Source organism: Callorhinus ursinus, unplaced genomic scaffold (genome assembly GCF_003265705.2).
Source record: "Callorhinus ursinus isolate GAN/ISIS: 27379988/994484 unplaced genomic scaffold, GSC_fseal_2.0 scaffold5, whole genome shotgun sequence".
NCBI classification, from domain to species: domain Eukaryota; kingdom Metazoa; phylum Chordata; class Mammalia; order Carnivora; family Otariidae; genus Callorhinus; species Callorhinus ursinus.
In genome coordinates this window covers 82,247,656-82,261,170 of record NW_027397067.1, presented here as the reverse complement: position 1 = coordinate 82,261,170, position 13,515 = coordinate 82,247,656, and the positions used below count along the sequence as shown (strand labels likewise).

Sequence of the window (13,515 nt, the reverse complement as noted above, 5' to 3'; positions counted from 1 at the left end):
CCACCCTGAACGCCCAAGGTCAGCCCTTCCCGCCCCCGCGTCTCCCGCTCCTCTAGGGAGCGCGGGCTCCAGCAGCGAGCCCTGCAGACCCCTCCCGTTCCGCCCCAGCTCCAGCCCCACCGCCCGGGGCCACACCAGCACGGAAACCTCCCTATCCTCGGGGGACCCCACAGTTTGGGGACCAGGGGTGGTGGGCTGGGCCGCCGCGGGGAGCCGGGAGCCGCCCCCCGCCGACTGAGGGTTTCTAGGTGTGCGGCAGTCGGGGTGGGGGCTCGGCCTTGCGCGGCGGGACACGTGACTGCTGTTGGCGGAGGGTGCTAGCGGAGGCGCTTCCAGATGTGCGTGTCGGAGTGTGAGACGTTCGGGGGCCTGTTACTGGGGGGCGGGGCGCGCGGGAGCTCAGCGCCCCTGCGGGGAGAGCCGGTCAGCACATTAAAGAAGGAAATGATAGAGTAAATCAGAGACGGTCCCACGCACTGGCGAGAGAGTGAGGCCGGGCGCGGAGGAGGGAGCAGGGAGGCAGGAGGGACGGGGAGAGGGCGCCGGGAGCGCAGGGGCGGGGGGCGGGGGGAGGCAGAGGCCCCGGGGAGGCCATGGGGTCGAGTGGAGGGTGTGAACAGTGTAGGGGCCCCCACTTCTGTACGGACAGGCTGTTGGGGAGAGAGCCAGGGCCATGGCCACCGTGCAGGGAGGGGGCTGGCCTGGCCGCGAGGCTGCCTCGCCTGCCCAGGGGCTGAGACAAGGCCGAGCCCTGGGTCTGCACGGCTGTAGCAGGGACTGAGGGTCACAGGACCTGCTCCCCAGGCTTGCTCAGGGATAGAGTAGCTGGTGGCAGGCCGGGGGTGGGGACTGGCCCTTCACGCTCTTGTTCCTGCTGAGGGCAGGTGCTCACTAGGGTTCTGGGGGTGCCCCTCCTGGGCTGCCTGGGGTAGGAGCTGGGCCAAGGGTTGCCCCATTCTGGCCTCAGCCTCCTCATTTGTGGCCTGGGGGTGACAAAAAACCTGCCCCTGTGGGGTGTCATGACGTTCAACTTGGCCCCAGAGCCTCCCTCCTCACCCCTGCCTAGATGCCTAGCACCCATGCCTCCATCCTACCAGCCTCCGAGGCTGGAGGAGAGCAGAGGCAGACCCTCAGGCCCTTCTGTGGAGGCGTGGGGGACACCCCACCAGCCCCATGATACCCGAGGGCGCAGGAATGGTGTGGAGGGTGCCACACGGGGCAGTCAGCCAGGAAAGGACTCAGTGTCCCTGCTCTGGAGCCCAGTCGGGGCCGCCTGTGCCTTGGAGGTAGGTCATGGCAGTGTGGAGTGGGCAGAGGCCAGGGCCTGGGGGCCTGGTCAGGTTGGAGGACACCTCCCCCAGCTCCCTGCGCTCCTCCACTCAGTCGCCACCCCATCCACACCAAGGCAGGGGGCAGACAGGGCAGCTCATGCGGCAGGAGTCCGGCAGGACTCCACTCCCACTTTGCCCCTCACCAGCTGGAGGTGGGGAGTACATTTCTCTGGGCTGAGTCCTGTCTCCTGTGAAAAAGACAATGCGCTCCCCCTGCCCAATCCCACGTCCACACGGGGTCCTTGTGGGGGACAAATGAAAAAAGGCAAGTCCTTTGTCAGTTTGGGAAGACTTCCTGGAAGAGGAGGCTCTGCATGGAGGGGAGGTCATGGAGCAGCCCGCGGCTCTGCAGGTGCACTGGGGCAGAGTTTGTGGAGGGCGGTTGCCCCCTCATCCACAGCCAGAGACATCTTGGCCACATTTGTGGAGGCCACCACCTTGCAGGAGCTTAACCTTGGGCTCCTGGTCCTGGCGGGAGGGGGCAAGGAAGGAGGAGGCACAGAAGGGGGCACTCAGAGCTGTCCAGGCCTCTGCTCCTCCAGGCACCTCCAGTCTGGGTCTGTCCCCGCACTGCCCCTGCACAGACCTGAGCACCAGGGGTCACTCTCAGGGAACAGGGCTGCTCCCACCCCTCAACACTTCCTGCTGAGTTTGGGGAGCTGAATTCAGCTGAGTTCAGAAACCCTGTGGGGTGGACAAGGCGCCGCTTAAGCCATATCCAAATTATGCCCCAGGAAAGCACGACCTTTAGCCCCGGTCCACAGTTCATGCCCAGGGGCCTCCCCATTACAGCTGAGACCACTGTTCGGGGCAGCAGCTGAAACCCAGGGTCCGGGCTGGCCACCTGGGGTGAGCAGAGGACAATAAATACGAGCTGGCTGACTGGCTGGACAGACAGAAACCAGGCTGGCTGAATGGGCAGGGTGGGGGGTGACGACGCGCGGTGGGTGGCTTGTGAAGGCTGGGCGATGGGCAGTGAACATGTGGGTGGGAGCTGTAGGAAGCCAAGGGGCAACCCCCGCAGGTGGGGTCTGCACACCCCCTCTTACTCCTCTCCCCTTCCTGCCTCCCTTCAGAGCTCTCTCCAAGTCCTGCACCCCTGGTTTTAAGAAACCTCTGTCACCATAGGGGACACCTACTGCTCTGCTCTCTTCTCCCCTGCTCGCAGAATGCCGGCCCCAGGAGGGCAGGGTCTGTGCATCTTTCCCCGCTGCTGCCTCGAGCCTCCGACAGTGCCTGGCACAGCCTGACGGGCACCCCGGAAATAGCCCTTGGGAGGGGGGTGCGGAGGCGGACTGGCCTCCGCCCTTGGCCCTCCTGCCTGCGGCGACCTTTCCCACCCAGTGGCCACTGGCTCTGGCCCCACTCCCTCCGGGTCGCCGGGCGGCTCTCAGGGTGGGGGAGGGTGGGGGGGTGGGGGGTGGTCCTGACACCCTCGCGCTCCCCCCCTGCTGCTCGCCTGCCCCCTGGAGGGCCACCCGAGCCACTGTCCCTCCGAGGCCCACGCCTCTGGCCACCTCTTCCCCAGGATGACGATGACGTCTGTGTCCCACCTGCCGCCACCAGAGGCCTCCGGGCCTGGGCCTGGCCTGGGGGGCGGGCCAGCGGCAGGGGTGAGAGGGGTGAGCCCCTCTCCACTCCAGGCCCGCGCAGGGGCCCTCCCTCCAGCAGGCCCCACAGGTCCCTCAGCCACCGTGGTCTCTCCGTTCCCAAGACGGCCATGCTGACCGCTGCGTGTGCTTTCCTCTCTGTCCCGCACACTGCACCTCTCTCTGTCCCTTCTCTGTCACTTTGGTGGCGGTGCCCCCACTGCCATGTCCAGCAGAAGTCCATGCTCCTAGGATTTGAAGGGGCTTGGGGGTCTCTCCAGGAGCCAGCACAGGCAAAGCCCAGATGCTGTCCTGGTCCAGCACTTTCCCAGGGCAACCCCGGGGGCCAGGGGTGAGGGTGGGAGGGTGGGAGCAAGGCCACCAGAGCCTCCCCCAGCTGGGCAGGGACGAGGCCCAATCCCAATCCCAGGCTGTGGCCACAGGGCCTGCAGGCAGGGGGGAGGGGGGAGGCCAATGCACAGGAGTGCCCCTGCCTCCCCATCGCCTGTCCCCATTAAGGGAACAATGGGAGAATAAGCACTTTCCCTTCTTCATTTCCCCTGCTGTCTGCTGATATCATATTGATGATAATTTCTCTTTAATGGGCTATTTGCGGTAATTATGATACACTGAGTGAGTAATTGTATCTGACTCCCAGCGCCCACCACCGGGGGTGGGTGGGGGTTCACAGCCTTCAGCCCTCTCAGCCCAGGTAGCTCTGCCCTCGCCCGTGACCAGCCCCCAGCCCATGACCCTCTGGCGCAGGCGTCCTCCTTGGCTGCCCACGTGGGCAATGCAGGCCTCTGAGCCCAAGACTCCAGTCTCTTAGCTTCCCAGAGCTTGTGGGGCCTCCTTCCCCCTGTGACCCCTCAAAGGGCCTGTTGTGGCGTGAGGGCCTCTCTGTCTTCTGGGACATGAACCCCACCAGCAGGAACTCCCCGGCCCTGCTCTGGCTGCATCTGGGCATAGGGACAGAGCGGGTGGTCTCGGGCAGACATCTGGGCGCTGCTGCCCCAGCCTCCTGTGTCTCAGACCCCCCTGGGAGGCCCTCTGGTCCCCACCAGAGCTCCCACCTCTTTCCGACTCCCACTCCCCAGGAGAGCTGCTCTCTCTGTACTCTCCCCACACTGTCCCCCCAGGTCCCTGTCATCTACCAGGCCCAGGCCCAGCCCCAGCAGGACAGAGGACAGTGGGGTCCCCAACAGTGGCAGGACCCTCCTGTGTGCCTGGGACATGCAGGTCAGAGGTCAGACTGAGCTCTGCCCTAAGTTTCCCTAAGCAGACGGTGAGGCCAGGCCCAGGTTTCAGGAGACACAAGAGCCCCAGAACCTCACTGAGTCTCCGACAAGGACCCCCAGTCCCCACCAAGCATCCTCCCTGGCCCAGGAGCCTGCACCCTGCACTGCCCTCCCCAGACAAGGAGGTCTTCCTTCAGGCTTGCTGAGCGGTGTTCCCGACATATGCCACTCAAGCCTGTGAGGAGCGTCCCCACGCAGGGCCCTTTGCCCCCCCATCACCACCACCTCCACCATCACCATCAGCACCACCATCACCTCCATCACCTCCACATCACCTCCATCATCACTATCACCTCCACCACCTCCATCATCACCATCACCTCCACCACCACCATCATTACCACCGTCACCATCATCACTTCCACCATCACCTCCATCACCTCCATCACCTCCATCATCACCATCACCTCCATCCCCATCACCACCATCACCACCACCATCACCTCCACCATCACCTCCATTATCACCTCCATCATCACCTCCATCACTACCATCACCTCCATTACCACCATCACCTCCACCACCATCATCACCAGCGCCCTGATCACCACAGCATAATTCATCAGTGCTTACTGTGGATGCAGGGTCTTGTTAGATTCATGATCATCTAGTTGGGAGATAAGACATGACCTCCTGAATTTCTGAGGAAAATTAAGTACCAAACTGACTATTTTTGCCCACAGCACAGTGAACAGGGAGGTATCTACGGGGCTGGGATTGTCCAGGAGAGCCTTGTGCCCGGCCGCCATGGGTGGCGGTCAGGAAGAGCACTTAATGAGTTGTCGGGCGCGGCCAGACAGGTCAGAGGGTGCACAGGAGGAGAGCAGCCCGGCACAGCTGTTGGCCCGGGACGGAGGCTAGAGGGGGGAGCAGACTCACACACACTTGCTCCAGAACCCAAGAGAAAAGGGGTAAAGGTGCGGCCTCCACTTGGGGGGAATCCAGGCCATGTGCCCAACCTGCCTGGGACAACTTCAGGTAACTCAGTCTGTGGACAAGGCAGGTGCAGGTAGGGACTTGAAGCCTGGAGTGTGGGGTGACGAGGACTCAACCGTGGAGACCTGGGGGGGCTGGGCCGAGAATGCGGGAGCACCCCCCCCCACACACACACAGGGCTGAGGGTCTCTAGCCTGTCTCCCTCACCCCTCTACTCACCCCACCCTACCCCACTGCCGATGGCCGGGGTCTTTTCATGTCTTTTCTGGTCAATAAACCTCGGCTCCTGGGGGGCCTAGGGGTGGGGGCTGAGGGCACCGCCCCGCCCCCACCAATGCACTCTGTCATAATTAGGCATGTGCAGTCTAATTAATTGAGTGGTCAGGATGCTAATTAGCAGCTTGATTGAGACTGGAGGAGGGTGAAGGGCAACCTTGGCAGTGAGCACACTCCCCTGGTAGGGTCTGTTCTCTGGGCCCCCAGCCCTCAGACCATCTCCCGCTTCCCCTTCCTCCTCCCCAGCGCACTCTGATCCTTCCTGATCCTTCCGTGTCTGCGTTGTCCTCCCTGAATCACCTTGCTGGCTTTCTCTTCCTCCCCCAGCCCGGCCCCCACCTCGAGGCCCTCGCCCTCAAGCCAGCCCTGCCCCTTGCCCCCTGTATTCATGGCTCTGCTCCCTGGCCGTGGACCGATGCCTCTCTTGTCCCTCTCTGCCCCCTCAGACAGGTCTTTGGCCACTCTAACTCCCGCTCAGCATCCCTCCCTAAAGGATAGCCAGTGTGACTTGGGCTGGTCCGGGAACAGAGAGCCCACTTCTCACGCAGCCTTCTCAGGGAAGACCGTGTCCTGGAGCCTCTGGCCACCAGCCCTGACTGGCCACGACTCCCAGCCGTAAGGGCAGAGTGCTCGCCCCTATCCAGGGTCCTGGCCTGTGGCCACCCTCTGGACTCTGGCTCTCCCTCCCCAACTGCATGTAGTGGAGCTGTCCACGGGGGACCTGGACACAGCGGCCTGACAGGAAGGTGACTGTGGTCAGGCCCCCACTCCATCTGAGCCCATCTCCTTTGAGTGGCCCTTCCCCCACAGGCTCATGGGGTAAGTAGAACCACTGGAGAGGGGGAAGGCTGAGGCTAGGTGGGAGGTGCGGGGCTGGAGTCTGTCCCAGAGACCTCAGCCATCCTTGTCCAGCCCACAATCCCGGGCCCCCATCCCAGCCAGGTGGGAGGGTCTACTCTTCCTCTCTCTGAAGGGGCCAATGGGCAGGAGAGGAGGGGGAGCCCTGCCATAGGACAGCACTTTCCTCACCTGGGAAGCGGGTGGTGGTGACAAGCTTTGCAGGGGTTGAGAGTAGAACCGGCATGGGGTCATGCCCCTTAGGGTTCTGCCGAAGGCGTGGTTTTATGGTGAGGACGGCGCGGGGTGGGGATGGGGGCACGGGGAGCCCTCCCCGCGGCCCGGGCAGGGCTCTCCCAGAGTGAACACTGGAAGGTAAGCCCCTCAGGGCTCAGCTGCTTTGCCTGAGGTGGGGCCGTGGGCGTGGGGAGGGGCAGTGGGGGGTCTCCAGAGGCCAGGGGTTGCGAACTGGAGGTGAAAGGTCCTTAGGGACCAAACTGAGGAGTCTGGTAGCACGGAGGAGGGTGGGGGACGGGGCCAGCCCAGACGCAGGGGCACCGGTGGGGGACAGACTGGTGCTTGAGCCGGGCTCAGAAGGCCCAGAGCAGACACTTCTGGGGAGCAGGAACCAGGTGGCTCTTCTTCTCGGGCTCCACGCGGAGGTCAGGGTCCCGCCGCTCTCCGCACCCTCCCCTGCCCCGGCTTCTCCCCCGGCCCGGATCCTGGCCCGGGGCCGTCACGCAGCACCAAGAGGGGCTTCGCCGGCTCGCCCAGTGCTGGGCACGGCGGACTTGGGGAGCGGCTGGGGACGCTCCCGGGTCCTGGCCCTCTGGCCTGGCGCGGCTCCACGGCCGACAGATGGCGCGGGCGGGGTGGCGCTGCAGAGGTGGGAGGGGGCGTCAGATGGCGCCGCCCCGGGCGGATCCCCGCCCGCCGCCGAGGAAGCGCGCTGGGGCCCTAGGCTCTGCGCATCTGGAGGGGCCGCGTGCCCGCTGCGCCGCGCGGGTGGCACGGGAGGTGACACGCCGAGCTGCCACCGCCGGTGCCCGGGGCTGTCCCGACGTGCGCGGGCGGGGCGAGGTGGGAACGGCGCGGGCGGGCGCAGCTGTCTCCCGGCATCGGCGCGGCGGCGGCCCGGAGGTCGGTGCGCATGCGCGGCGAGCCGCCCCAGGAGGGGCGGGGCGGCCGGGCCGCGAGGCCGAGCGCTGCCGTTGGCCTCACGGGCCCGCTGTGCCCCTTTGCCCCCAGCCACCGGCCTGGTCGCCCGCTGGGCGCCCCCCCCCCCACACACCCGCCGGCCTTCCTGGCCCTGGCATTCCCCGCCCCACCGGCTGCACCGGCTGCTTGCTGCGCCACCTGCCTGGCCACCCCCCAGCCGGGCCTGCAGCAAGGACCGGGTGGGGCTGGTATAAGGGTTTGAGACAAAGTACAGGAAACCCAAAGCATAAGATGATGGAGATCCTTAGAGATAAAAACATAAAACGTAGGCACAAAAGGGGCCGGAGGTCAAGGTGTTCGTGAGAGAGTTGGGGAGCATGCTTGCCCTGCTCCACGAGGACCCCTCTCTCTGGCTCCGAGCTTCCTGTGGCCCAGCTGAACTCTCACCCTATCACCCTTGTCTCCTCGGCAGAAAGTGGAAAACGCACCCGTCTTGCTGGGGGCTTGTTCCCACCCAGACTCCCACCATAGGGTCTGTTCTCTGGGCCCCCAGCCCGCAGACAGACCATCTCCCCCTTCCTCTTGGAAGCGTGTGAGAGCTGAGAGCTGCAGAAGGGGGCACCTGGGAAGGGCTCTGGAGTGAGGCCTTTTTAAAAAGCCACTTGCACCAATACATTTTTATTAAAACAAATAGAATTTAATTCCAACCCGCATTCAGCTCTATAGGTTTTCCCAACCAAATCCATTTGACCACAGTGGAATATATTTATCACAGATAACACATTTTGGTGAGGAGGGGCAAACGGGGGCTCCAAAGCTGAGAGAGGCTGCGGGAGGGAGGGAGGGGGGCCAAGGCTGCAGCCAGGTCTTCTGGCTATAGGTTCCGGCCCTTCCGGACAGTCTCGCTCCACAGGGCCTCTGGATCCACGGGGTGGCTGGGGGGTCCTGTGCCAGGCTTCCTCAGAGGCTCCCCACTGTATGTCCAGCCCACCCCAGGAGCAGTCCAGTGTGCCCTCAGCGGCAGGCCCAGAGATCCTACCACCTATCTGCTGGGGACACCTGGCATTGGGCCAGGCATGCCGGAGGCCTCGGGGTGGAGGTGGGAAGGGGCGGTCCAGATTGGGAAAGGGGTGATGATCTTGCTGGGGGTGGGCATCCATGGATGAGGGGGCATTCCCAAGTCCAGCGGCTGGGGATCTGCCCAGAATTTGCCCTTGGGGTTGTGGAGAGGGATGCACAGACACCAGGCTGGCCACATGGCTCAATCACAAGGGCCTGGGAAGGTGGAGGGACAGCGGCCAAAAAGGAAGCCTTCCAGGGGAGGCGGCATCCGAAATGACCTCACAGGTGACCCACAGCCAGGGCAGAGAAGCCAGAGGCCAGAAACCTCCCCTGGATGGAGAAGGCAGAGCCCTGGCTGGGTGACCGCAGGGCAGCACCCCTCCCCCACCCCATGGGTTCTGACCTCGCCTCTGCCTGCCTCGCCTTTTCCCTCCCTGCAGAGGGAACTGGAGCTTCAGGGTTGGGTTTCAGGCCACTCTGCTGGCCCTGAGTAATGCAGCTGGCTGGGATTGGAAGGTGACTTCAGCCCAGGGTTGGGGGGCACCCCTGGAGCCTCCTTCCTGCCTTAGCCTTCCTGCTGCTAACCCAGACACTCGGGTTCCCAGCCCCAGCCCGGCCTGGGGATCCAGCTGATTGCCCATGTATGCCCTGGCCTCCCTCAGCCACCAAGCCAGGTGCCCCCCGGCTGTATGTGGCCAGGACCACTGCCGCTGAGGCTGCAGGGTGAGCACAGGGAGGGCAGCTTGGGGGTGGGGGCATCCTGCTTTGCATGGAAAGGTGGAAGCCTCCCCGGTGGGCCCACAGCTGGGGCTGTGGCCCGCCAGGCTCTGCTGAGGCCACACATCAGCAGGAAACTTGCCAGCCTGAGGACTAAGAGAAGATCCTAAAACCTTGGAGTGGGGGCAGGCCACATACCAGGAAGGGAATGAGAAAGGGAGGCACCAGAGGACAGCAGAGTGGCCCTTCACGGCCAATTTGCAACCAGAAAGCAGGCAAATTCCCCAAAGGTCTGCCTTCCTTGTGTCTTCTGAGGAAGTGGGTGGACAGGAAAGGTGACCGAAAGCCAGGAAGGAGAAAGACATGGCTTCCAGGAAAAGGGACTCTTGTGCAGGACAGAGGCCCGGGGAAGCAGCCACAGGACAGTGATGGGGTCATCCCAGGACAGGGGACAGATTGCAGATAGTAAGGCTGGGGAAAGCCCACGGGCGCTGCAGGCACCAAGTGTGGGGTGAGCCACTTCCAGCAAGGACCGAGAAGAGTAAGTGCACATCAGGGGTCGGGAGCGGGGCCAGGGTGAGGGGTGGACTTGAGGCCCGGGACCGCGAAGCTGCAGGTGCCGTCGTCCCCGTGATGGCCCACCGGAGATGGTGCTCTGACCACGGATGGAGGGTTAGGGGCTGAGACCCCTATTCTGTGGGAAGAAGGCGACTGGGAATGACCACACCTGGAAAATCAAGAAAGAGCCACAATCACAGACTATTCAGAAATATGGAGAAGACGCCCATGGCGCCAGAGGCTGCCGAGGGCGCCGAGCGGCAGGGATGATAGGGTTACCGAGCGACAGGGGCAACAGGGGCGCTCACCCGTGGCTGGTGGGTGTGCAGAACGGCGCAGGCACTTTGGAGGACAGTTTGGCAGTTTCTCACAAAACTAAACGCGCTCTTCCCATAAGATCTAGGAATCATGCCCCCTGGCATTTACCCAAATTGCACCCACACAAAAACCTGCCCACAGGTGTTTATAGCAGCTCTATGCACAGTCGCCTGAACCTGGAAGCAACCGAGATGTCCCTCAGGAGGTGGACAGATACACGACCCGTGGTGCATCCGGACCGCGCGCAGACCAAATGAGCTCTCGTGAGGGGAAAAGACGTGGAGGAGACCTAGTGCGTGTCACTAAGTGAACGAAGCCAATCTGTGTAAAGGGGGTCTCTGAGGGGCTGGGATCCGCTTTCCCCAGAGGGACCCAACACGCCTTCTAGTCCACAAGCCACAGGTGGGGAAACGGGCAGGGGTAAGCCGGGCGGGGCTGGCGCCCCCCTCCCTCTTCTCGCTCCCCCTCCTGGTCTGTTCTGTCTCTCCACCTCTCCCCACCTGGGCTCCCCTGACCGGCAGGGCAGCTGCTTATTCCTGACTGCAGGAGGTACTAACTCAGGTGCAGGGTCTCATTCAGCAAGGCCGCCAGGCCCACAAACGAGCCCACTGACTGGCCCCCTCTCCCCCAGGTCCAAGGCCTGGCCTGCCGTCTGGTAGCCTCTGAGCAGCTGAGAGAAGGGCCTGGGAAGGACCCAGAAAGGGCTCGAGGGGGTACAGCCCAGGGGAACCCCTCCAGCAGGAGCAGCCCCCCATCCACCCCCTCAGTGCATGTGGGGCCAGCTCCTTGTCTTTGAGGCGCTCGGACCACCACCGCCCCTCCAGCCACCGGACCCCCCTCTCGTACACCCACTTGATCTTCCTTCAAAAGTCGATGGAATTCGCCTTCCCACCCTCGCCGTGCCCCATGAGGGTGCACGCCTCCAGAGCCCAGGCCACGTGCAGGGGGGCAGCCTCCTCCCAGGCCCTGCTTGCATCTGCCCCTGGCCCTTGTTCACCCCTAGCAGTAGCAGGGGCACAGAGCTGGGCCCCGAACACGCTCACGCTGCCCGAGCCTGGCCTGCCTTAGGACTTGCAGCTTCCCTGCCTGGAACGCACTTCGCACCCTGTCTGCAACCCTGGAGGAATTTCCACAGACGCAAGGAGGACAGCTGACCACCCTGACGCCCTGGGCTCGGACAAGCCCGGGCTGTGGGGCTGGCCCGGAGGCTCAGGGGTCCCGGAGGCCCGCACGCTCCCCAGCCGGGCTCCACAGGACCTCGGCACACCTCCTTACTGGGGCTGACACAGGCCTTTCCACCCGCTGTCTCCACAGCCCAGTGTTGGAGGTGGGCAGCCTGGTCCTGGGCTTCCTTTGCCCCCTCCCTGCCCCAGGTGGTGGGGGTGCGGCAGTGTCTCTGCAGGGCCTGAGGCCCCCCTCAACCCTCCTTCCCCTGCACACTAACTGCACTGGGTCCCGGGGAGGTATGCTGCCTCCTCCCCCCAACACTGAGTGGCTCCCAGTGAGCTCATGGTCCGACATCTCCCAGGGCCCCCATCTTCTTGAACCTCTGACCTCCTCTGCCTGAGTCAGACCCCCGGCCTGTGGGCAATGCCACCCCCCAGCTGTGAGCGAGGGTACGGCTGCTTGGCGGGGGCACCGTGATGGTGGGGTGCAGGGGTGAAACCCAGCTGCTCCCTCTCCTCTCCTGTTCCCACAGCCTCTCCTGGAAGACCCCAGCCCCCAACAGCCTGGCAGGCCCAAGGTCAGCGGTCTCCGCATTGACAGCTTCCCTCTACCCCAGGGCTGGTGTAACGGGGAGGGACGGATTCGGCTCAATAAGGCCCATCTTGTGAGACAATAAATTTGGCCATTGACTCAGCAAGCAGACATCGATAAATGAATGGTTAATATAAACATTGTCCTTCTCAGATTAATCTGGGGCCGCAGGGGCGGGGCACAGGGCACGTGGAAGGTGGAAACATGAGGAGGAAGCCGGACAGGTATGTCCACAGAGTTGGGGCTGCTCCTCCATCGCTCCCCAGCAGGGTCCCGGCAGGTGCTGGCCCGGTGCTCTGAGGGCCTCCAGATCTTGCAGATAAAAACCCAAGAGGCCCAGTTACCTTTAGATTTCAGGCCAAAAAAAAACTTTATTGTAAATATTTCCCGTGCGCCATGTGGAGAATACGTATACTAACAATTACTCATTGCCCCGGGTGACGTGTGCTTTAGCTGGAGACCCCGACATGAAGGGAGTCTGGCAACTGCAGAGGCTGACAGGGTCCGGGCCGCCCCCGCACCACCCCCTGCCCTACTCGTCCCCAGCACCCTCCCAAAGCGATGGCCAGCAGTCCACCGAGCGCTGGGAGCCAGACCAGGGCATGGGTTCCCAAGAAACGAGGGCCTGGAGGGTCACGTCATCATGCTGGAGCCGCACGGCTGTGACCCGACTCCCCTCCACGGTCCTCATCTGTGTGCCCCTGCTTCCCTGCCCAGACGGAGGAGGGGACGCACTGGGGACCTCTTCCCGGGCTGGTGCTGGACGCTGGCCACCTCTGTGGGGCCCTGAGTATCTCAGGGGCTCGGCACCCACCCCCCTCGCCTCCCTGGCCTGGAGTTCCTAGTCCGAGTCTGGGCACCACCCAGCAAGAGCCCTATAAATAAGTAAACTGTGTCGTATAAATAAACTGCAGCCTGCTGGGCCGCCCGAGCTGGGGGCAGCTGCTGTGCCTGGCCAGACCATCTTTTGTGCCCGCGGCTTGCCCGCAGCCTCCGGCAAGAGGGAACGAGCTGCCAGACACTCTCCCCGGCCCCTTCTCTCTGGCCAGCGCCCCACAGCCAGCGGTGCTGGAGCCCAGGGAGGCCGGGGGCTGGACCCTGTCCCAGGCCTCCTGTGCACCCTCTAGCCCAGCTAATGGGCAAACTGAGGCCCAGAGCCCCAGCAGGGTCAGCCTCAGGCCCCCTCCACTGGGTGGGCCCCGAGGGCTGAGGTTGCCAAGCGGCCTGACCCTGGCTCCCCATGGCCCAGGCACCTGCTCCGGCCACCGGCCAGGCCGGACTAGCTGTGCTGCTGGGGGATGGCCCTGCTGCCGCCCCTCCTGGCATGTTCCCTGAGTCCTAAATGACGTCCTGCCCAAACAAACAGTCCTCTTGGGGGCCCTTGGGGGGGCTGCCCTCAGAGGCCCCCAGTCCAGACCAAGGTGGAGGAGCCTGCAGACCTCAGGGTCCGTGATTGATGGAGACCTGGGGCGGGGGGCGCAGCCTGCCCTAAGCTGGGCAGATGGAGAAGCAGCTGTCAGCACCTAATGGGCCCTTGACAAATAGGATGGGGGGTGCTGAGGGAGCTTCCGATCTGTCCCTGCCCCCCCGCCCTGGCAGGGCCCCAAGGGCAGGGTAGTTCCAGCCTGGCAAGAAGGGGTCATCACGGGGTCTGCACGGGGCGGGACACAGGACAGG

At 64.0% G+C, this 13,515-nt stretch overlaps 1 long non-coding RNA gene across 3 annotated transcripts; it reads left to right on the top strand.

The window, feature by feature from the left end:
- Window positions 1-1,125: 1,125 nt before the first annotated feature.
- Window positions 1,126-11,936, top strand: LOC141372783 (uncharacterized). Of its 3 annotated transcripts, XR_012378192.1 has the most exons (4): window positions 1,126-1,286; window positions 10,283-10,482; window positions 10,712-11,407; window positions 11,780-11,936. It is a non-coding gene; the product is annotated as an uncharacterized lncRNA (long non-coding RNA). The 3 variants fall into 3 exon arrangements; XR_012378193.1 differs by lacking the exon at window positions 1,126-1,286 and having other exon boundaries at window positions 10,141-10,482; window positions 11,084-11,407; XR_012378191.1 differs by lacking the exon at window positions 1,126-1,286 and having other exon boundaries at window positions 10,141-10,482.
- The last annotated feature ends 1,579 nt before the right edge of the window (window positions 11,937-13,515 follow it).